The following is a 21,709-nucleotide window of genomic DNA, read 5'->3' as shown; positions in this document are numbered from 1 at the left end:
GATACCAACCTTGGCCAAAACCGTCAGCACTTCCTTGTACCATATCGCTCTATACCCACCCTATCCATGTGTTTGTCAAGATGCCTTTTGAATGGGCAGCACGGTGGCGCAGTGGGTTAGCCCTGTGCCTCACGGCGCCGAGGTCCCAGGTTTAATCCCGGCTCTTGGTCACTGTCCGTGTGGGGTTTGCACATTCTCCCCGTGTTTGTGTGGGTTTCGCCCCCACAATCCAAAGATGTGCAGGCTAGGCGGACTGGCCACGCTAAAATTGCCCCTTAATTGGAAAAAATTAATTGGGTACTCTAAAGTTTTTTTTTAAAAAAAGATGCCTTTTGAATGCCATTAATGTATATGCTTCCACAACCTTCCCTGGAAACACGTTCCAGGCACTTACCCTCTGCGTACAAAACAGCAAGGTAGACACAGAAAGGCTGTACCCAATAGGTGGTACAAGGGATAGAGCGTGTTGTTTGGGGGGGGGGGGGGGGGGGGGGGGAAGGAGGAGCAAAAGCGAGAGAGAGGGAAATAAAGAGAGAAATGGGACGGTTTAGATTTTTCTGCAGAAAGCTGGCATGGACCCAATGAGCTGAATGGCCTCATTCTGTGCCATTAAGACTTAAACGGCCAATCTGACCTTAATGCAGTGAATAGAGCAGTAGCTTGGCAATGGATGTTCATCAGCTTTGCCCTTTATAGGCCACTTACTTTCTACATCTTTCATCTCTTTTAACTTTATAGTCAGCTTTGGCACCCTTCAGCTCTCTCCTGGCTAGTCCGATTTGGTCTTTCTTTGCATCAATCTAGAGACAAAAGGAGAAAATATATGAATTCGTAAACAGAAAGCTCAGATCTTAAAAATAAATCAAAGGATGTTATCCAAAGTTCTCTCAGAGATGGAGTTAGGAGGAGGATGTCCAAAACCCATCATACTGGGGGGTAGGCCCAACAAGAATACTGCATATTCTCCTGGTCTCAAGAACATAAACTATAATTTCAATTTTCTTAAATTAAACAGCAAATATAAATTATTTTCAATGGTAACAGTGTATACTTCTAACTGTTCTCTGCAATATTTTAAACAAATCGGACATTAGTTACATGAGAAAAGCATTGGCAGTGCAGGAAGTAAGGCAACCAATGAACCAGGAAATGCATCAAATTTCCAGCTTATCAAGCAGGGTCTGATTAGGAGCCATCATAGAGGCTTCAAAATATACTATGGACATGTCCTCAGAACCAGTTTCCATCTTCAAGGTCAGCTGTAGGTTAAATATCCAAGTCCTCCTTCCATTAAGGTAACTAGCGGCACGTCGATTGATTAGTAGGCCAGCAAATTAAATAAGACTGCTATTCAGTTTATTAGCGCTGTTTAAATATATTTTAGGATTGGAGACCGCACACATTTCTGGTTACAAGCACTGTAACTGGCTTTGTTGCCCCGCTTGCTACTTCCCACCAATATGACTAAAGCTCAAACCACACTTTGTGGCGAACCTCAGTCATGGACCTGCTTCGTCTCATTTTGCAGTATACTTTTCACAATATCAAATAGAACCACCGAAGACTGACCATGCAATAGATTGCACTTATAACACAATAACAATCCCAAGATGCTTCACAGAACCAATCATCAATGAGCACAAGGATATTAAGACAGGTGATCAAATGTTTGGTCAAACAGGTGGGCTTAAGGAGAGGCAGAGGAGTAGATATGTTTAGGGAGGGAATTCCAGAGCTTGGTATAAGGCAGCCGATAGCCAATAGTGGTGCAATTAAAATTGGGATGTGTGAAAAGACCAAAAAAGTTGGAAAAGCACAGATTCCTCATAACTTGTAAAGAGATAGAGGAGTGGGGTCATGGAATTATAACAAACATGAAAATTTAAAAATGGAGGTGTTGCTGAACTGGTAGTGAAATTAAATCAACGAGCACAGGCGAGGTGTGAAAAGGAATGGGAGAGTTATAGTCCAGTTTTGGATGAATTCAAGTTTGCAACGGGTGCAAGGTTGGCCAGGAGAGTATTTGTGTTGTCAAGGCTAGAGGTAACAAAGGCTTGGATGAGGGCATCAACTGCAGGTGAGTAAGTCTTCTGGCCGATATTTCCTTTCCAAAATTCCTCCCATTTTTTTTTAAATCGGAGGTTCTTGCTGGGGTACAGTATCAGGAGCATCAGGCAGATCACTCTGGTGGCCATTCTTCACATGCCCGTCAATGAATGCTAACAGGCTACTTGACTACCAAGGGTATCATAACTGACAATATCCAATTCTCACCAAACATCCACATGGGGCATTATTGAACATTGGATGATAGCTGGAGAATTGACAGTGGTGCCAACTGAGATCACTTAACAGTGAAGCAGGAATACGAACTCGAGGTGAAAAGTAACAGATTATTTTAACAGCTACTTATTTTGCATAGGGTTTACGGGTGAGGAGGAAAAGGTCACACTTACTTTGGTCTGCAGGGTTTGCATCGACTTCTCAAATGTTTTTGGAGGTGCTCTCTGATGGTTACAAAGGATTGCGACTGCTCGGTTGGCACGATTGTAAGAAAGTATTTTTGCTGCAACATTTTCATCCGCTATAAATAAACAAGTCAGGTTATAAGCTGCTGTGCATCACAATAAAGTGCAGAAGCAAGATTGGTGCAAATACAGGACAACACAAATCAGTCTGCAGCCATGTTCATAACAGTAGACAGGGGAGTAGTGATATTGTTGCTGGACTAGTAATCCAGAGGCCTAGTGTAATAATGCTCTGGGGATTAGGGTTCGAATCCCACCATAGCAGATGGAAAAATGTGAATTCAATAAAAAGAAAATCTGGATTCAAAACTCTAATGATGACCATGAAATAATTGTCAATTGCCATAAAAACCCATCTGGTTCACTAATGTACTTTAGGGAGGGAACCCTGTTCTTCTTACCTGGTCTGGCCATGTTACTCCAGATCCACAGCAATGTGGTTGCCCTCAGGCATGGGCATAAATTCTGGCCCAGCCAGCGACACCCACATCCCATGAATGAATAAAAGGTAGAACATTAGAGTATGGTCCCCCCACTCTGCAGAATGGGTCCCCCATAAAAAATGTTGTAGTATGGACACCTCTTCCAAGTTTTAATGTTAATTATTATACAAATATCATTTACACCAAACATTGAATAAAAATACCATGCAGTGACTAAGGCACAGAGGCCACATCCCCAAGCTCTTATTTCTGTTTAATTGAATCATGGCTTGAATTGGGTGGGGAGGGGCCAAAAACAAAAGGATCTGAAATTCTTTTGAGAAAGAATTACATATTTGGTTTTTAAAATATTTTTTATTCCTCCTCCTTTTTCACATTTTCTCCCAAATTTACCCCCACCAACAATAATCAGCAACAAATATGTCAATCCCCATATCAATAACGATCCCACCAAACCCTAAACTTAGCCTGCATGTTCACATAAACAAATGACAGAAAGGAATCAGGGATTACCCATAGTCACCCTTAATACACACAGCCCCCCTCCCCCAACCCTTCCACCCACCCACTCCCCCCCCTCCCCCCAACTAATCACATTCATATGTTTTGGTCCTGTCCAAAGCTAGAGGATTACTGGAAGGAGGTTTTTAGGGTAATTTCTAAAGTGGTGCACGTGAAACTGGACCCGGGCCCCCGGGTGGCCATATTCGGGGTGTGGGACCAGCCAGGATTGGAAACTGGTGCGGAGGCAGATGTAGCCTTCGCCTCATTGAACGCCCGAAGGCGGATCCTGATGGATTGAAGAGCAGCCTCTCCACCCCCCCCCCCCCCCCACAACGTTCACACACATCTTCCACTCCCTCAAAGAATTGGCTCATCCTCGCCCTTGTGAGGTGTGCTCTGTATACCACCTTCAGCTGTATCAGCCCCAACCTCGCGCACGAGGTGTAGGCATTCACTTTCCGGAGCACCTCACACCAGAACCCCTCCTCCATATCCTCTCCCAACTCTTCCTCCCACTTTGCTTTGATCCCTTCCAGTGGTGCCTTCTCCTCTTCCAAAATAGCTCCATAAACCGCTGACACTACCCGCTTCTCCAGTTCCCCCTGTCACCAGCACCTCTTCCAGCAATGTGGAGGCCGGCTCCCCCGGCAAGCTCTATCTACTTTCTGGCAAAATATCGAACCTGCATCTAAATATCTAAATATTTCCCTCTGCTCCAGCCCATACTTCGCTTCCAGCTCCTTCAGTCCTGCAAATTGACCCCTAAGAAACAAATCTTTTAGTGTCTTAATCCCCTTCTCCTCCCATTTCCAAAAATTTACATCCCACCTCCCTGGCTCAAATATGTGGTTCCCCCGAATCGGCATTTCCCTTGACCCTGCCCCCAACCTGGTGTTGGCGAAACTGCCTCCAAATTCTCAATGAAGCTATTATTACTGGACTCCCTGAGTATTTCCCCGGGGCTATCAGGAGCAGTGCTGTTGCTAGTGCTTTCAGCCCCGACCCCCTGCAAAAACTCTCCTCCATTCTGACCCACTGGGAATCAACCCCTCTGACCCACCTCCGCACCTGCTCCACATTCGCCGCCAAGTAGTAATACATCAGATTCGGAAGACCCAAACCCCCTGCCTGCCTTCCCCTCTGTAGCAGCACTTTTCTAACTCTGGCCACCTTCCCTCCCCATATAAATGACGTAATCCTTCCATCAATCTCTCTGAAAAAAGCAGTTGGCAGGAAAATTGGCAGGCATTGAAAGATAAACAGAAATCGCGACAACACGTTCATTTTAACTGCCTATAACCGACCCGCCAGTGACAGGAAGACCATCTCACCTTGCCAGATCAGCCTTCACTCTCCCCGCCAAACTAGAAATGTTGTACCTGCGGAGCCCCCCCCCCCCCCCCCCCCCCCGGGCAACCTGCACCCCCAGATATCTAAAGTGAGTCCCTGCTCTATGAAAAGGCAACCCGTCCCCCGGTTGGCCGAGATACCACAAAATACTCAACTCGTGTGCAGATTTAGTTTGTACCCCGAGAAAGGCCCAAACACTCGAAGCATCTCCAATACTCCCCCTATCGACACACTCGGTTCTGACACGTAAAACAGCAAGTCATCAGATTATAAGGACACTATGCTGTATCCCCACCCCGCACTATTCCTTTCCATACCCCCAAACTTCTTAATGCGGTGGCCAACGGCTCAATTGTGAGTGCAAACAGCAGGTAGGACATAGGACATCCCTGCCTAGTCCCATGGTGGAGAGAAAAGTATCTCGAGCGGATGTTGTTTGTGCGGACACTCGCCCTCGGCTCCTTATATAGTAGTTTTACACAGTTCACAAATTTTGGTCCAATCCCAAACCGCTCCACTGCCATCAAGTACCCCATTCTACCCGGTCGAACGCCTTCTCAGCGTCCAATGCCACAACCAACTGTTTCCTTCCCCTCTGCTGGTGCCATAACAACATTCAATACCCTTCTAACGTTTGAAAAGAGCTGCCTCCCTCTCAAGAACCCTGTCTGCTCTTCACCTATCACCTTCGGGAGGCATTCCTCCAGCCTTCCCGCCAGCACCTTCGCCAATACTTTTGCGTCCACATTCAGAAGCGATATGGGCCTATACAACCCAAACTCCATCGGATCCTTATCTTTTTTTTAGCAACAGGGAAATCGACGCCTGCCCCAAAGCTTGTGGCAGCTCCCCCTTCCCTATCACCTCTTCAAATATCCCCACCATCAGGGGTGTCAGCTTGTCCGTGAAATTTTTATAATATTCCACCGGAAACCCATCCGGTCCTGCTACCTTCCCCGACTGCATCCTTGCAATTGCATCCTTTATCTCCTGTTCCACTATTACTCCTTCTAATGTAGCCCTGTCCCCCTCCCCTAACCTCGGGTACTCCAACCCATCTAAAAATTCCAGCATCTCACGGTCTCCACCAGGTGGCTCTGACCTGTACAACCTCTCATAAAATTTCTCAAAAACCTTGTTATCAGATCCAGAGCCACCACCAACTTCCCTGCCCTATCCCTCGCCTGAACAATTTCCCTTGCCCTGGCTTCCCTCCGGAGCTGACCTGCTAACATACCTGCCTTACATACCTGACCTGCCTTATCTCTATGTTTGTAAACTGCCCCCCTCAGTTGGCGCACCGTCTTCCTGGTAGTTAGTCGGTCAAAGCTCACTGTAGTTCCTTCCTCTTTTCCAGCTTTGCTGGGTCTCCAACTTCTGCATAACTCCTATCTACCTCCAACATCTCATCTATTACCCTCTGCCGTTTCAACCTCTCCCTTCCACCCTGGCCTTAAACGAAATCACCTCCCCCCTCATCACCGCCTTTAGAGCCTCCCAGACAACTGCCTTCGACACCTCACCCGTACAGCTGAAACCGACATATTCATCAATTACCTTTTCAATTTTGTCATTGAACACTTGGTCCCCCAAAAGTCCCACATCTAATTTCCATCCCAGCCTCTGCGCTACCTCCTTCTCCAGTACCATATCCACCCAATGCGGAGCATGATCTGACACTGCAATTGCCAAGTATTCCGACCCCTTAACCCCAGCCAGCAATGCCTTCCCCACCACAAAAAAGTCGATCCGCGAGTATACCTTATGGGACTGCTGAGGAAAAACAAGTACTCCCGTTCCCTCGGGTGCAGAAACCTCCAAGGGTCCACCCCTCCCATTTCCACCATTAGCCCAGCCAATGCCTCCGCCTGCCCCCCCCCCCCCCCCCCCACCCACCCGATGGGAACAGCGAGCGTGGCCGTGACCTGTCCTACCTTTGCTCCTGCACCAAGTTCCAGTCATCCCCCTCGATCAGTTCGTGTGTGTCCAAGTCGGGGATGGCCCCAAACGCCTTCTTCACGAATCCCACATCGTCCCAATTGGGGCTATATACACTTAACAACACCACTAACCTCCCCTCCAGTGCCCCTGTCACAATCACACATGTACCCCCCTGATCTGCCACCACCTTCTCCATCTGGAAGCATACTCTTTTGCTGACCATTATCACTACCTCTCGAGCCCGTCGTCAAATCCAGAGTGAAATACCTGATTAACCCAGCCCTGTTTAAGTCTCACCTGGTCCTTCACCCTCAAGTGAGTCTCCTGCAGCATTGCTACATTGGCTTTCAAACTTTCAAGATGCGCAAGCACCCTTGACCGGATCTCCTAAACCCTCACGTACCACGTGACTATTCTAACTGGGGGTCTCTCACCTCCCCCCACCGTTCTTATCCACCATCACCATACCACCGGACCCTGCCCAGTGAGTCTGACCTGCCCCTATCCACTATTAACATTGAACCCCATCCCCCCTCCCAAACCCCCTGCCCACATTTCCTCTCAGCATCAATCCCCCCCCCCCGCCGAAACCTGCTACCCAGGCTCCAATGTCCGCAGCCCTCCTCTCACCTCACCTCCGTTCACTAGCCGGCTTTAGTTAGCTAGTGCGGGTGGTCTCACCCACCAAGATATACCATCCTCTCCCGCCCAGTCCCTGAGAATCCAACCCATACAATTCACTAAACTAAGATATAACCGTCGCAACAAAGAATGGCAATCAACTCAACCAATAACTTGAACTCTGTAACAATGTGAAGAGAAGTAAATTACAATACACGTTGGTAGAAAGAAAGTTGTAGCATTTATACATTTTCCAGCTCCCCAATCACAGTCCACAGTCTCTCTTCCAGCTCTGCTCCTCACATCTGTCCCAAGCCTTCTGCCCTCACGAATGCCTCAGCCGCCTCTGCTATCTCGAAATACAAGTCTTTGGCATTATACGTCGCCCTCAGCTTCGCCAGGTATACCATACCAAATTGCACCCCCTTTTTGTACAGTGACGCCTTCACTCGCCTGAACACTGCCTTCACTCGCCCAAACGCCGCCTTCACTCGCCTGAACGCCGCTTGTCTTTTTGCCAACTCCACCGCCAAGTCCTGGTAGTTCTGAACTCCAGCACCATCCCACTGCACCTCACGCTTCTGCTACACCCAGCTTAACACCTCCTTCATGCAGGACTTATGGAAGCAGATAATTACTGCTCTTAGTGGCTCATTCACTTTGGGCTTCGGCCTTAATGACAGATGTGCTCGGCCCAGCTAGTACCAGGAGGGGTCCTCACCCTCCCCCATCAGTACCGCCAACTTCTTAGCGAAGTACTCTGTTGGCCTTGGATACTCTGTCCCTTCGGGCAAGCCCACAATTCTCAGATTGTGCCGCCTCGAGCGGTTCTCCAAGTCCTCGAGCTTTGCTCGGAGTCCTCTGTTGACCTCCACCACCCTCCGCAGCTCGTCCCCCATCGAGGTGAACTGGTCGGTATGCTGCGACATGGCCTCCTCCACTTCCTTCATCTTCTCGCCCCGCTCTCTCACCTTGGCCGATGTCTTTGCCACAGCTACCCTCACCAGGGCGATTGCCTCCTGCACAAATGACTTCAATGCGACCGCCGTCTCCTTCCTCAAAGCCTCCATGTGCCTCGCAAACTGCTTTTCCAGCTCCACCGCCGTCACCTCAGTCATCTTCTCCACAGTAAGTAGTCCGTCATCCGTCATCTTGTTAGCACTTTTGCTTGTCTTCTCATTCAACGGCGTGCCCGGCTTTCCTCCCTTCCTGAACACTGCTTTTCGCATCCCTTAACGGCTTATTATTTTTCCTTTCCCCCCCCCCACCCTTCTTCGATCCTTTTTAAAAATAAAATAGAAAAAAAACCGAAAAACATTGCTTCCTTCAAACAAAAAGGATTAAAAAAACTTTCACCAAATTTCTTTAAAACTTCTCCTTTTTTGTATTCCTCCAGAATTTCCCTGGGACCTGGCTTCAGTCTTCTTACCACATTCTACGCAGGAGCCATCCGATGTGGAACATCTCTCCTACATCACACCTTGGCTTCAGGCCTGCCGCCTCGGCCCCGTGTAGCCGCTCTGCCGAACCCACCGGGAGGGAGCTTTAACGCTTGGGTGAGGGAGGCAGGACCGACCCCGGAGAAGTTTAAATTTTGTTACAAACAGCAGGGAACCCTCCGAAAAAGACCGCGATATCACGGACCGGCAGGAGCTTCTTCTCAACGCGGCCGTTCCGCTCGCAATCGCCACCGGAAGGCCCCGCTCGCGAACGCCACCGGAAGTCCAAGAATTACGTATTAGAGCATTTATTATTATCTGTGGTGAAATGCAAATGCTTCTAAGCCAATTCAAATAGGTGGAATTATTAGTGTTCAAGGGGGTAGAAATATTAATTTCCCTCTTGTTCACCTTTAAATTAACATTTGCACCACACAAGTGCCAGGCAATGACCACCTTCAACTATCGCCCCATGACATTCAATTGCATCATTGCTTAAACCCCCCCACCCCCACTCCAGTTTCAACATCCTGGGGGGTTACCATTGACCAGAAACTGAACTGGACGAAACAAATAAATACTGTGGCTGCAAGAGCAGGTCAGAAGCTAGAGGTGTAACTCACCTCCCGACTTCTCAAAGCTTGCCCATCATCTACAAGGCACAAGTCAGGGATGTGTTGTAATACTCCCCACTTGCCTGATGAGTGCAGCTCAAACAACACAAGAAGCTTGACACCATCCAGCACAAAGCACCGCATTCAACAGTCATTCTCTCCAACACTGGCGCACAATGGCAGCAGTGTGCACCATCAACAAGATGCACTTCAACAACTCATCAAGGCTCCTTCCCAACCTGCAACCTCGGCCACCTAGTAGGACAAGGGCAGCAGGTGTATGGAAACACCATCACCTGGAAGTTCTCCTTCAAGTCACAGACCATCCTGACTTGGACCTACACTGCTGCTTCTTCACTGTTGTCGTGTTAAAATCCTGGAATCCCTCCTGAACAGCACGGTGGATATACCTACACCACATGGACTGCAATGGTTCAAGGTGTTGACTCACCACAACCATGCAAGGGCAATTAAGAATGGACAATAAACATGCCGTCCTTGCCAGCGACGTCCATGTCCCGTGAAAGATAATCTTTAAAAAACATCTATTACAATAAAGACTGTGGACCAATGCATTTGTATCAAATCACCTAAGTAACTTTAGCATACAATGCAGTTAGTGCATGTAATGCAAGATTACGTCCATACTAACAACAGACCATGACTGGATTTCATAACTGTGAAGCAAAGCAGGACTACAGCAGTGCTTCGCAAACTGTGACCCTATTTTAACTCACCAGCACCTGCTCACTTTAAAACTAATCAATGCTACTCCCAGTGTTGAACTGCTAAAAGCAGCCGTCAGTATTGTGGGTAGTTGCTTCCCATCGCAGATTTCTTTAGCAATTGGGGCAGGGACCAATGCACCCCACAAAATCCAGCCCCACACAAAAATGAAAATTTTTCTTTCCTGAAAGACCGTCTCAAAATATTTGTATATTACTCATGTTTCAGCCAAGTTCTCCATATTCCCTCCGCCAACTGCATTCAGCCCTCACGCCCCCATCAACTGCATTCAGTGCCCCCCTCAAAAACTGCATTCAGCCCTCCTCCCAAGACACACACTCCTCTCTTCCCAATGCCCCTCACTTTTACTCGCTCAACACCCCTCCCCACATTTAAATCAACAATCCTGTTCCCAAAATCACCATCTCCCATCCCCGGCAAAGCTGAACCCCCCAAAGCAGCAGAGAGCATCTATCCAGTGATTGCAGCAGAGGCCAGGCTGGGGCAATGCCGAGTGGAAGCTCCCCCAGGCTCTGTTCCCAGTCTCGTCGCTGGGAGATTTTCCAGGTTGAGATTTCTACTTGCGTTTGCCACTTTGGAGGCAGCAGCAGCAACAAAATAAATTTAAAGGGGTGAATTCCATTATTCAAAAATTGAAATTCCACCAAACAGTAGAAATTTCTGGTCCCCTGAATTAAGTGAGCCAAGCGTTGTCCTTGCAATTTAGGTTGTGTGATCGCTCTGCTGAATCACTGGTCTGGCAGCATTCCCAAGTGTTTAACCTCACCATCATTAGTGTTTGGACTAAATTTTTTTAAAGTTTGGTTAACTAACCAAAGCATTTCATAAAAAATAACTTTGTAGCCATCACATGATCAGAATTGATCACCCAAATGCAACAGGTCATTCTTTCACTGTCGCTGGGTCACAATGTTAGGGAACTCCCTCCCTAAAAGCGCTGTGGGCTGATCAAACCAGAGATTGCAGTTGTTCAAGAAGGCATTTCACCACCACCTTAGAGAGCAATTAAGGATGGGCAATAAATGCTGGACAGGCCAGCGATGCTCATATTCTGTCAAAAGGTAAAAAAAGACAAAGTCTGAATCTAGTTTTCTCCGGAATCAACTAAACTAGCGCAAAATGGTTTGCCCATTCCCTCTTCCAAAAGTTGTGTTGGCAAACTGGAGATGATGGTGTGGGAGGGAAGAGAGCAGCTCTGGCCTCTGGCATGTTGTCAACACACTTGGCATTGCAACTTACGGTTGGTCAGTTCCTTTAGCTGCTGCTGCAGGGTGATAGAAGCGTTGTAGGTACGGAATACTTTCGCAGTAAGTCCGTCCATTAGTTCCTGTAGATGCTTGTTGAGGATTGAAGTCTATATATACACAAAAAAAAACAAGTAAATCAGTAAAACTTTGTATAAAGCACCACTATACGACACACACCCACACAGCAACTTAAACTGTGTCCCATTACAACCTTCGCTGAAGGTGCCTCCGAAGCAGTGCGCCTCAATATGAAAACTGAGAAGGACTTGGAGCATTCTTTTTTAAAAACAGGCACACATCCATAATATAAAGTCTAGGTCTAACATGTCTGCAATGAGGGCACCAGGAATGCAGAGGAAGGGAGGGGGGGGGGGGGGGGGGGGGGGGGGGGGGGGGGGCAGAGATCAGCTGGGGTACGTGTACACAGGCTTTCAGCACCTAGGTACGTCACTGAAAACAATTGGGAGGGCAAATCTGGTTAACAAGATATAACTGAAACCCAGGTCATTCAGCGGAGATGCCAGATGGATCCCGCTTTGTGTGTTAATGGGGTGGAGGGGGAGAAAGAAAAATAAATAAAAGGTACACCTGAAACCTAGCTGTGGGCACTAAAATTACATTCCTTCAAAATTGAAATTGGACAACATCAGGAGAGTAAACGATAACTAATGGTGCCTTCCTTGTTTACCACATTTCTACGCCTCTCCTGCAAAAATAGTGACCACAATTCCAAAAAAAAACAATTTGTTTTTTAAAAAAGGGGACAATTTAGTGTGACCAATCCACTTACTCTGCACATCTTTTGGGTTGTGGGGGCAAGAGCCACGCAGACATGGGGAGAACGTGCAAACTCTACACGGACAGTGAGTGACCCAGGGCTGGGATCAAACCCAGGTCCTCGGTGCCATGAGGCAGCAGTACTAACCACTGTACCACCGTGCCGCCCACCACACATCAAAAATGTTTCATTGTCTATAAAGTGATTTGGGAATAGTCCAAGGGTGCGAAAGGTGGAATATAAATAATATTTTCCATAAACCAAACATTACCGACATACATTGTCCCACAATCCATTGTTCTTGACCAGTGGTAGTTACTGCTTACACAATAAAATCTCATTTAAAATTTAGTACCCGGGCCTAAAAATCTATAACTCGTCTCCCCCATTTCAGTTCTGCACTACAGAATCTACATTCCCAGCCGTTGAAGCAGTAGCCTGGAAATGACCATAATAATGAGGGAATGGTCCTTTCTCTGCAAGAAGTGTTTGATCTCTGCTGAACACTTTCCTAAAGCTACACCACCTAAGAGACCATGCATGCCAGTCGGATGAGGGAGAATAGCAAAAGATGCTCTACATCAGGGGTGGGCAAACTATGGCCCGCGGGCCGCATGCGGCCCGCCAAAGGTCTTTATGCGGCCCACCAAGTCATTAAAAAATAAAAATAAATATATTTTTTTAAGGTTAATGGGGGGGGGGGGGCTGTTGGGTTACTTACTGGTATAGGGTGGATACGTTGACTTGAGTAGGGTGATCATTGCTCGGCACAACATCGAGGGCCGAAGGGCCTGTTCTGTGCTGTACTGTTCTATGTTCTATATGAGGCGCCCAGAATCATAACCGGGTGAAGTAATTATTTTACTTAATATACTATGCGGCCCTTTAAAATTGTGAATTTCTGAATGTGGCCCTTGCACGGAAAAGTTTGCCCACCCCTGCTCTACATCAACCTTTGATACCAAATACTGGCGCTGTCAGCATGCCATTCTACCCTAATGAATCTTAACAGTACCGGATTTCCTTGCATGCCCCGCTCATCTTAACAGTACTGCTACTTACATTGAGTCGGTCAAAAAGGTCATCCTCAGGTTGCTTGTTCTCCATAAATAATTGAAGATTCTTGAACACCTGAGGTACACAAGGCAAGAATGAGGCACTGCAACTGTCACTTCAAAATCATAAACCCCTCAGACCAACTCCCTCCCACACCACGCATTTCAGACACTCTGCTTTTTTTATTTAGGCACTTTTATTTTACAGTTGATTGCAAAGATCCAGTTCTGCCAGTCGGATTCTCAATCTATCAAGGTTAAAATAGACTGCTTGTTTTGCAAATTCAACGTAAATGAGTATTCTGAGACACCAGTTTATCTAGGGTATAATCTTCATTTTAAGTAATGCTCCATATAGGAACACGACAATTCCAGACAGTAACAATATCCATATACAAAAATGTGTATCCCACAGGACCAGGCCCATACTTCAAATTTCAGGAGAAAAACACAGAAGCTCATTCCAATTTAGCAACTCCAGCCAAGTGCCATGTCAGACGTTAATGGAGTACAGGCTGTACTGTGCACTAGTACTGGGTGTACTATGGTAAGCAGAGATGAAAGTCAAATCTACAGGGGTGTAAGCTTCGTTAAAACAGACTGACAACAGTGAAAGAACAAGCAGATATTGTCAGGTTAACAACCATTTTAACTGGCTTTAAAGCTTATACAATACTTATAAGTGTGCAAGAACAGATGTACCCCATGTCAAAACTAGGACCAAATGTGTTGACAGCATTGAACTAAATAAAGCTCCCTCACATCCTCTAATAGATCTAAACCACAACAAAACTTTCAGTACAGAGTAGAATCAGGATGCACTTTGAAAGCACTGGCTTGTGTCATTAACATGTTATATTAAAACTTTAATCATTATAGTGATAGGGTATGGCCATGGGACAATTAACAGAAAAAAACATCTCCATACCACCCTATCCAAATGCCCAAATTACTCATTATAAATCTAATCATTGAGCTTTAATAGCAAGATAACAGGATGTATCTAACTGCTACAAATTATAAGAACACAGCGGCCTCAGAGCACACCTTTTCTGACCTTAACAGGAGGCCAATGGTGAGGTTTTGAATATTATTTAGGTATGGAGTACAAACCAAACTACTGAGTTCAGGTGATCCAGGAGTGAAATAATGGATATTTTGGAAGTGGGTGGGGGTGCAGAATGTTCCCTCCAATTTCTCTTTGCTGTGCTTGGCCTGTTTGTTGCACTAGGTGGTCACTTGAGATTGTCATACGTGCATATAGCCTTTTTGGCCTCGGTGGGTTCTGCCCACACACTTCAAGAGAGAACATTGGGGGGCAGCTAGAAACCAATAGGCTTTACTTCAGAATAGGTTTTGAAATAGATAATCTGCAATTCCAGACACACCACACATGCATTTGAGTAATACAAGATTAAAAGCTGGAATGTCAGTTTATTTATATCATTGTAGTAATATCACCAGACGTTGCTTTACTTCACTCCTAGGCCATAAAATGATCAAACTATTTATGGACCACAAAACATTAATTTAAAAAAGTTATTCCCAATTGTTGCCCTCTTCCTCCTCCGCATGCTGGTTTCCACACTGATCAGCAACACCCAAGAAGGTGGCTAAGTAAGATGCAGTACACAACAGCAGTGGGCCCTTTTGACTCCAAAAGGTCTCAAGGGAGTTCAATTGATTTCTCACCCGTTATCCATACTTGGCAACAGGGATCACTGGGCAACTATTAAGAATGGGGTCAGAGGCTGAGGCACCCATATTACCTCCCATCAGAGGTCAGCTACTTTGGCACTACACTGAATCAAATCCAATGAACCTTTGGCCTAGCTCAGCTACACGTCACCATTGATAACTGAGTTAGCTTTAGACGTAGACTATGAAGAAGGAATACAATGTTAGTGCCATCAAATCTTACCCTTTTTTCCACTGGCACTTTGTTGTAATATCGGATAGAGTCTTTGCCCAAAAAGTCAAATTCAACCATGTATTCCTGACCATCGAGCTCCGCGTGCAGATTGATGTGCTCCACTCGCAGGGAGCAACAACCCACTGTGTCTGCAGTCTCCCCTTCCTCCTTCTCATTCCCAGCTCTCAGAGCTAACTAAATTGAAAGAAAAGCAACAGATTCAGAGCCAACCGATTAGAGATGCAGAGGAAGAATAAAAAATCTGCAATTCAAGATCAACAAATCCATAATCCACTCTCAATATGACAGACTACACTTCGAAATAGTTCAGTGGTGCATCACACCTTTGGGGGCAGTTGCGAAAACACTATTTTACAGTAGCTTCATTGCAGTGTTAATGTAAGCTTACTTGTGACACTAATAAAGATTATTATAAACACAAGTCCCTACTTTCTCCTTAAAAAAAACTAAACACAAGCCAATTCTGGGCTGAGCATATAACATTTAATGTACATCAGAAGTCTCTGAGAAAAGGGCAGCTTTGCTGTTAAAGTCATGCAATAAAATATCAAGGGGGAAAACGCAACAAAGGTCCTGCAGGGGTCTAGGGTCAGAGTGAAGTGGTGCACGCCCTTCACTCTTCCTTCATCCTTGCCACTCATATCTACCTCTATTAAGGCAGGTAGCATGCACAACATGATCTCAGCCTATGCAGGTGGTGGGCAATAAAACTGTGCTCTATAAACAGGAATGGACTGAAACAGTTAGATTAGGAGGTTGATGCAGGTGATGTGCATCTCTGCAAATAAAAGCATGTAAAAATATCTATCCTTCAACTCTTATCTACTAAAATGCTCACCTGCAACAATTTCTTTCACTCACCTTGTCAATAAAGTACAGTGCGACAGCACGCTGCCGAACCTTCATCTCTTTTGACTTCCAGTCCTCCCTGTACTGTGCGCGTATCTTGTCAACTAGCTTTTTCAATGTCCGAGCAGTCTCATATTTTTGCCAATCCTTCTCCCCCTATTTAACAGAGCAAATCAGTCAATTTCTTCAAAGCTGTGGGTGTCTAATGGTGGTTCAACCAGCTGGTAAATGGTGCCCAAGAACTTGGGTCAGTATTTACAGGTAGTGCCAAATTATTCCATGATAATCAATGGTATGCAAGGCATCGAAAAAAACAGGCTACTTCTGAGAATCCAATTCTGTTTGCAGGTCATTAGTGACCAAGAACTAAGAATATAAAGCCCTTCTTTCCAGACTACCTTATATGTAACGCGAGGCACACTTACTTAGCAGGAAATTATTTGGATTAACATCTTAAAAGTTTAAAAAAATTCAATATATATTTTTATTCTTCTCGTTTTCATCAAATATACACGCAACACAAGATAACCAACAATAACAAATACAATAGCAATCCCCCAACATCATACAAACCCAAACCTCCTCCCTACATCCCAAATATAAAAGAAAAAGAAAATCCATGGTCATCCCATACATGATAAACAATATATTCGCACCCCCCCCCCCCCCCCCCCAATGTCCGATGGCATCAGAGTCTTGAAAGTGTATGATAAACAATGCCCATGAATTGTAGAACCCTTCCATCCTTCCCCTCAGCTTACTTCACCTTCTTGAGCGTTAAAAATTCCAGCAGGTCCCCCGCCATGCCGAGGCACAGGGCAGAGAAGCTGACTTCCACCCCAGCAGGACCCGCCTTTGAGCAATCAACAAGGCGAAGGCCAAGGCATCCACCCCGCACTCTCCTCCAGCCCAGGCCAATATCCTCCCTCCAATACCCCATCCAGTTTCAGACAGGACCAAAACATGTGAACATCGTTTACGGGGCTCCTCCCACAGCACACACACACATCCTCCACCCCCTCAGAGTCGGCTCACCCTCATGAGGTGCACTATGTATACCACCTTCAACTGTATCAGCCCCAACCTTGTGCATAAGGTTGAGGCATTCATCCTCCGGAGCACTTCACACCACAGCCCTTCTTCCATACCTTCCCCAATTCGCTTTAATCCCCTCCAATGATACCTTGTCCTCCTGTCCTCCAGAATCACCCCATAAAATGCCGACACCTCCCTCTCCATTCCCCATGCCATCAATACCTCCTCCAACAACGTGGAGGCCGGCGCTATCGGGAAGCTGTGAACCTCCTTCCTGGCGTAACCTCGGACCTGCAGATATCTAAATACCTCCCCCAACTCCTCCAGCCTCGCAAAACGGCCCCCCAGAAACAAATCCTTAATACCCTAACTCCCCTCTCCTCCCATCTCTGAAAACTTAAGTTTTAAACTGAGCACCTGATTTGTATTTTTATAAAATCCCTTGTACTTTCACTTGTTGGTTTCGGTGTATGATAGCAACAGATCTTCATAGATCACAACACTTGTTGCAGCAAGAGATCAAATGCAGTGTGCCAATGGCACAGTACAAAAGGCCAACATAAGAGAAACAAGCTCGTCTGTTTGCTGTTCATATTTCTGTAGTTGCTGCTTATCCTTCAAGCAGCCAGCATGCCCAGCACTACTTGCCAGCTTCTCAGTTCAGCAGAAAGCTTTTCCCAGCTATTGGCACTGAAATTGCCATTTAAAAAGTTGTGCTTTTATATTATCAACCAACAACTCCATTCTCTGGTTTCCTCTTACAAAATATCCAGAAGCTTCAGTCTCAGGTGCTCATTTACTTCACGTCAGGATTGCCTGAAAAATAATAACTCTTAGGGGAGAATCACTCAAATGCAGCACATCAAACTGCAGGTCTTCTGAATTGACTGGCCTCGTGTGTTCAGTCAGTCAGTCATTGTTTCAGGTGCAGGAGTTCATCGTACCTTATTCTGGAGCTGGGTTCCAGCATGATGTATTGATGGAGCCCTGGATGTTCTCTGTCCAGGACACTAGCCAAGTCACCTTGGTATCATGTTCGTACCTCCTTCCACTCTCTGGCCTGCCGGAGGTGATGGAATATTGAGTCCCTGGACAGAAAGGGGAGCTCAGTTACTGGTCAAGAGAATGCTGTTTCATCTACTCTTATTGTATGTTGAAAACTACAATTATAACAGATGCAGTCTGGCCTTCAGAATTATTTTTTTTTTAAAATACGTTTAGAGTGCTCAATTCATTATTTCCAATTAAGGGGCAATTTAGCGTGGCCAATCTACCTACCCTGCACATCTTTGGGTTGTGGGGGCGAAACCCACGCAAACATGGGGAGAATGCGCAAACTCCACACAGACAGTGACCCAGAGCCAGGATCGAACCTGGGACCTCTGCGCCCTGAGGCAGCAATGCTAAACAGTGCGCCACCGTGCTGCCTTCAAGAAAATGTTGACAAAAGAACAATCCAAAGAACGCACACGTTTAGTCTGCCAGCATTTCTAAACTGCAGCCAGCAACTTCTCCCATCTAATTCTGCATCAGTTATATCCCACCTCTGTAAGAAACTTATCAGCAGTGACTATGGATTTAATTTCCCGTTCTCTACTATCCAGAGCAGTCTTTCCAAAACAATCAAAGGTGAAAAATTCAATTTGGTCCATGGTTCAGGGCACAGTATTCCATCCTGCATTATCTGTTCTCTACCACACGAGGGAAGCACCAACATTGAGCAGCAAGTAAAGCCAGTGGAGGGGCTTTACAAGCAGAGGTAGCTAGCCAAACAACCCTGGCGTCTCCCCTACTTGCATGACTTATGATTGGCATCAGAATTGATCAAGGGTTGATCATTGAGCTGCTCACCGTCAGTCCTGCAAGCAGAATATATTAGTTGAGCATTTAGCTGGAGGGCTGACCTGAAATGCCACGGTGAGCCTAATATAGATATAGAATATGCAACACGACACGTCATGAAATGGAGCTCCACCTTGCCCCAATGCATAAAATTGGGTTACTTGTAATGCTTGAAGAAATGTTGGATTATTGCTCATTAACCTAAACAACCAAATGTGTCTCAACATCAGCCTTAGATTATGCAATACATTTTTCGGTTTGGATCTGGCTGCTGTAACTAGCCATGGATCAAACCTTGTAATTGCCGTTAAATCTCACACGAGGCCCAAAACGGGATTTCTGTTTGTAATAATTCCCACTCCCCTCCAATGACACAATCAAGTTCACGCCCAAAGACGCCAGACTGATATTTTATAATAAATGTTAATGTAATAGGGCTTAATGCCACTACATTCACCCTCACATCACCCACTGGTGTGAATCACTATAGGTTTCAAAAATGAAAACCCAGTCGTGACGACCATGCCAGGGGCACAATGTATAGCACCCCCCCTAGCCTCGGTGGTGAGAACATGGCCGAGCACTCCGATGCTTATAGGACAGGGGGTCCTCAGTCTCCATGGGGAGGGCAATGGTGGGCAGCATGGTAGCAAATGGTTAACACTATGGCTTCAAAGCTCCAGGATCCAATTCCCGGCTTGGGTCACTGTCTGTGCGGAGTCTGCACGTTCTCTCACCATGTCTGTGCAAGTTTCCTCCGGGTGCTCCAGTTTCCTCCCACAAGCCCTGAAAGACGTGGGGCGGAATTCTCCGCTCCCCACGTGGCGTGGGAGAATCGTGGGAGGGCCTCCCGGCATTTTCTCTTCCCCCCCACCCTCAGAAAAAAAAATCGCCGCTCACCGTTTTTCACGGCGAACGGCGATTCTCCGAGCCCTATGGGCCGGCCCTTTACGCCCGTTTCAACACGCCAGCAACCACACCTGGTCGCTGCATTCGTGAAACGGGTGCCAGATGCCTGTTTGGGGCATCTAGGGGCCCGATTGGCACGGGAGCACCACGACTGTGCTCGGAAGGGACAGGCCCGCGATCGGTGCCCACCGATCGTCGGGCCAGCGTCCAAAACGGACGCACTCTTTCCCCTCCGCCACCCGGCAAGATCAAGCCGCACATCTTGCCAGGCAGCTGAGGAGACAGATGGCCACCGCACATGCGCCGTCTGCGCGACGAAGTCATCCGCGCATGCGCAGGTTGCCGATGACCTCATAAATGCACCGTTTTGCGCGTCATTTCCAAAAGACGGAGGCCCACTCCTAGTCCCCCTGGTGGGGGTGAATTAGGTGCGGGGAGCGGCCCCGAGGCCGTCGTGAACCTCGGCCGATTTCACGACGGTCATCCCTGATTTTTATCGAGAGCGGAGAATACCACCCGTGCTGCAAGGTGAATTGGATATTCTGAATTCTTCCTCAGTGTACATGAAGAGGCGCCGGAATGTGGCAACTAGGGGCTTTTGACAGTAACTTCATTGCAGTGTTAATGTAAGCCTACTTGTGACTATAAAGATTATTATTATTATTAAGAGATTATTTTCTGCACAGATCTGGGGGCCCTTTAAAGATGGTGCGGGCCTTGCTGGGTCAGGCCTCATCCCACCAGTGACAGTGCAAACCACGCCTCCAAATTCTCTGTGCACTGAGTGCCAGAAAATTTGAGTGAAAACTCTGCTACCCATCCCCTCAAAAATATGATGTGAGCATCACTGCCAAGGCCAGTATTTATTACCCATCCTCAACTGCCCTCAAGGTGGTAGTGGTGAGCTGCTTTCTCGACCAGCTGCAGTCCATGTGGCATAGGCACACCTGTAGTACTGAGGGAGATTTTCAGGATTTTGACCCAGCAGCAGTGATGGGACGGTGATAGGTTTCCAAGTCAGGATGGTGAGTGACTTGAACGTGTTCCCAGGTATCTGCTGCCCTTGTCCTTCTAGATGACCGTGGTCCTGGATCTGAAAGGTGCTGTCGAAGGGGCCTTGATTCGTTCCTGCAGTGCATAATGTAGATGGTGCACACTGCTGTCACTGTGCGTTTCTGATGAGGTGCAAATCAAGGGTCTGCTATGTCTTGGTGTCGAGGTTGGAGTGCTGTAGGAGCTACACTTGGTGAGGCAAGGGGAGACCATTTCATCACACTCCTGACTTGTGCCGGGGACAAGTTTGGGAAGTCAGGAGGTGTGTTACTTGCTGCAGGATTCCTAGCCTCCGACCTGCTTTTGTAGCCACATTATTTATATGTCTAGTCCAGTTCGGTTTCTGGTCAATGGTAACCCCCAGGATGTTGTTAGCGGGGGATTCAGCAATGGTAATGCCATTGAATGTCAGGGAGCGATGGTTAGATTATTTCTTGTTGGAGATGTTGATGGGGCTGGTTTAGCTCACTCGGCTAAATCGCTGGCTTTTAAAGCAGACCAAGCAGGCCAGCAGCACAGTCAATTCCCGTACCAGCCTCCCCGGACAGGCGCCGGAATGCGGCGACTAGGGGCTTTTCACAGTAACTCATTGAAGCTCTACTCGTGGACAATAAGCGATTTTCATTTTTCATTTCATTGTCATTGCCTGGCACTTGTGTGGCATGACTGTTACTTGCCACCCCAAGCCTGGATACTATCCGGGTCTTGCTGCAGATAGATATAGAATTTACAGTGCAGAAGGAGGCCATTCGGCCCATCGAGTCTGCACTGACTCCTGAAAGAGCACCCTACCCAAGGTTAACACCTCCACCCTATCCCCA

At 46.8% G+C, this 21,709-nt stretch overlaps 1 pseudogene; it reads right to left on the bottom strand.

The window, feature by feature from the left end:
- Positions 1-21,709, bottom strand: part of LOC119969160 — a 111,294-nt pseudogene that overhangs the window by 12,077 nt on the left and 77,508 nt on the right.

Source organism: Scyliorhinus canicula, chromosome 7 (assembly GCF_902713615.1).
Source record: "Scyliorhinus canicula chromosome 7, sScyCan1.1, whole genome shotgun sequence".
NCBI lineage: Eukaryota > Metazoa > Chordata > Chondrichthyes > Carcharhiniformes > Scyliorhinidae > Scyliorhinus > Scyliorhinus canicula.
This window is presented reverse-complemented; position numbering and strand designations above follow the sequence as displayed.